The following is a 4023-nucleotide window of genomic DNA, read 5'->3' as shown; positions in this document are numbered from 1 at the left end:
ATCAACGCTCTGATCTCCATCTGGCATTAATTGAAATAAATGGCTCTCGTCTTGGGGAGGCTTCATGTTTTGACAAGCTTCTGGGCTTGACCTTTGCCCCCGATCTGAAATGAAACACATGTCAAATCCAGTGCCAAGATCGCTAGAAAAATGGTGGGATCCTTCTATCGATCCAGTAGATATCTCACTGCTGATGCAATTCTCTACCTATATAAGAGCCAGATACGTCCAGGAATGGAGTACTGTTGCCACGTCTGGGCAGTAGCTGCTAGAAAAACCTTATCCTGCCTTGATAGTTCAAAATAGACTTAGTACAGGATGCCCTTTTCGCTTCTCTGCAATCTCTTTCTCACAGAAGAGACATTGCGAGCCTGTCTCTGCTTTATCATTATCTTCATGGAAAGTGCTCGTCTGAGCTCCAATCTATGGTCGCCTCTCGCCAAACTTTCACAAGAAACACTTGTCTACAGGGTGGTCAAAAAGTCAGGTAACATGTTAAAGGTAGAAAAAACAATATGATCCATTATAATCTCTATTCGTTTAATATTATTTGTTTAAATATTTGAGTGTAATATATAAACTACCCCTCCTGATTTCTGGCTTTGGGGCTATGTAAAGGATAGCGTTTATGGCAAGAAGCCTGATGCAATAGCGTCTTTAAAGTTATTTATTGAAGAGGAGATTGCGCGGATATCAGCTGACATGATTACACGTGTTACACAATCAGTGGTTAATGGCTTCCAGCGATTGATAGAGAGAAATGGACGACAATTAACAAAATAAACATATTTCATGTTTGTTTCATTTTATATTTCAATGTATGGTACTTAAATATACGTGTATTGCTAATATCGTTTTTCTTTAAAATGTTACCTGACTTTTTGACCACCCTGTAGCTGAAAACACTATTAATAAATTCCCCTACTCTTTATCTGTGCCTAAACCTAAACGTAGATTCCATGCACAAAGTTTCTTTCTTAGAAGGCACACCCGCAGAACTGCCTTCCGTTTGCCTGCTTTCCAGCTGACTACAATATGGCCATTTTCAAGTTCAATGCAAACAAATTCTTCATGAGCCGTTCCACTTAAGTTAACAAATTTATCGAATCTCCACTAACGATTACTATGATTCTGATACTGTACACTTTAACCCTTATCCTCGAGTGGCCCCTTGGCCTTGTTAAGTGGTGACTCTCATGTAAAAAAACAAAAATTTCGGGGGCACTTCTGCAGTATGCAGATGGCGGCTATTGTTAGGCGGCGATAATTCCAATTTCTTTTTAGCCAAATAACACGGCAAATAAGTAACAAACAAGATTTTTTTCCGAACAGAAAAATATTTGAAAACCAAAACATTTATTGCATAAAATATGTCAAGATATAATCGTAAAAATATTTATTTAAGTCTGCGTAAGAAAATAAATTTTAATAAAACAATTTTGTAATAAAAACAGCAATTTTGTAATAAACATTTTTTGAATTAAAGCAACTTTGAAGGGTCAACAACAAATTAATAATTTAAATGTTTTTTGACCGAGAAGCGTCATCTGGCGACACTTTAGTGAAACGCACCAAGAAAAAATTGCCGCCGTCCGCATACTGCACAAGTGTCTTTTGTTGTTTCCTGAACACAAAAAGTGTTAAAACTAAATTAATTTTTCTAAATAAAATATTTTTATTATTTGATAATACAAGAAGTGTTTTTTTTTTTTTTTTTTTCCTTTTTCTTAATAACACAAGAAATGTTAAAAAATAAAGTAATTTTTCTTTTTATAAATATATGGTTTCGTTTTTCGTGTCTTCCGTTCGGTTTTGTTGCATGATCAACCGTATCCACTTCCAGTAGCTTGATCCCCCCCCCCGAGCAATGATCTTGGACATTACCTAAAGTATACAAATTTATTTTCTTTTGGAGGGGGGGGGGCTCGTTTTAAAACTATATCTACCTCACGATTTTCTTTAATTTTCTATTTTTGGGCGATTATCGAGTCTCCTAAGACGTGATCCTCTCATGTCGGATATTTTTTGTTCAAAAGTAACACTCGACATTACTTTTTTTTTTTTTTTTTAACTAAATAAACTCTTTTAAATAAGTTGAACCACTAATGTTGAATTTTTTTTATACCAATAATAGTGCATTCCCCCCCCCCGTTTACTTTTATTATATTTTTATTCTGGTTCTTATATTTTATTTTCTGTATTTCGTATCTTATGATTCTTAGTTTCGTATATTTTGGGTTTGTATGAAACTCCCTTTAATTTGAAAAGGGAAATGCTAGCTCCTTGATGACGTCACGAGCCCAGCGCAAAATTCGGCCTCTTTTGAAATTCCGGCGACGAGGATATTTGACGTGGTTTCATTGCCCGGTGCTGAATATGGAATTTTTGACGAGCCTCCTTCAAAGAAGAATACCCGGCAAGAATACCCGGACGCGCTGAAAACAAACTTCTAAGGACTTATTTGCGTGGCTACGGTATGCACGTAAATGGAAGGAGTGTAAATTTTAAAGTACTTTGAATTGAGAAAAAAAGAAAAAGGCGCGTGTCTGACTGCTTTCAATTTGTGAGTACGTTCCTAAAATTTATTACCTATGAGAGTGTGATTAGGAACTACTATTTTGAATCTTAATATTGTGTTCGTTCATTGATGCGACATTTTCAATATAAGAACCAGTGTTTTTTTTTTGTTTTTGTTTTTTCATTATATGTTGTTACCTTGGCGTTCTTTGAACTTAATGGCCGCAAAGGGAAAAACTTGCAACTAATTTTATTGTAAATAAAATCTCTTCTTCGTTTTGAAACAAGACCTTTATATTTTATTCTTTACCCCCCCCCCCTTTTTTTATTTCATGCTCTTATTTTTTTTCCAGACCGTTATTTTCGCGTCGAATTTATCTGAAAGAGGATAAATTTCTGACACTAAAAACTTGCAAAGCTGGGTAGAAAACGAACACTTAGAAAAACCAATTAAATTTTTTTAAACAGTAAACAAGAAAAAATATTTTTTTTTAAATATTGTGGGGGAGGGCGGTATAGTCTCTTTTAAAAACAATATCTCCTTCAAGAACGATCATAAAATGTGTTTTCAATCGATATTTATTCAATAAGGGACCAGTTTTCCTACCTAGCAAAAAGTTTTCCTAAATTCGCTTATTCAAATTGGCACTTATGGCGGCAAATAAAGAAAATACAGAAAAGTTTGATGCACGTCCTACTTATGGAACAAAAATGGCATATTACGTAAATCGATCAACTACTTTTTTTTTTTTTAGTACTCGTGCACTTATTGAACCGTGCTGAAATAAATAAGGGGGGACAATACAAATCGAAGTGTCGCGATCAAAATTAGCGTTATATTCCATGTAGTTTAATAGTAAAATCGCGAAAAATCGTAAATTTTGGATTTTCTTAGTTAAATAAGTTACTTGATCGGTTTACGTGGTTTTTGGAATATGACATCTTCGTTCTGTATGAAGTACATACATCATACAGACTTTTCTATATTTTCTTTACCTTTTAATAGCTGCCATAAATTCCCATTTGAATAAGTATCCTTATATCTTTTATTAAATATTCGGCACTTATGCAAAATATGGCGTTTTGAATTTGAGTTCAATTTTTTACGGTATCTATTCGATAAATGTGTAGTTTAGCGGCGTAAATTATTTGACAAACAAAAATTTATAAAAAGTATTTATTTTTATATAAAACGCATTAGACCCAACGGCTGAAATAACACCAGAAAAATTCATTTTTTATCAATTTTTTCACCAGTTTTTATTAGACATTCGAAGCCGCTGTATTGCTTTTAAAATTTGGCCTTTCTAAGGTTTGACAGATTGGCCTTTTTAAGGCTAAATTTTGCCTTTTTTTACGCTCTTTCATTACAAAAAAAATATGGTGGCCAAAAACAGTTAATGAAAGAGCGTAACAAAACAAATTTGGCCTTAAAAAGGCCAATCTATCAAATCTTAGGCCAAATTTTAAAAACAATATGGCGTTCTCGATTGTCGTACATTTAGT

The sequence above is a fragment of the Euprymna scolopes genome, chromosome 37, assembly GCF_053919585.1.
Source record: "Euprymna scolopes isolate OS-2025 chromosome 37, ASM5391958v1, whole genome shotgun sequence".
In the NCBI taxonomy this organism is placed as follows: domain Eukaryota; kingdom Metazoa; phylum Mollusca; class Cephalopoda; order Sepiida; family Sepiolidae; genus Euprymna; species Euprymna scolopes.
Note: the sequence above shows the minus strand (reverse complement) of the source record.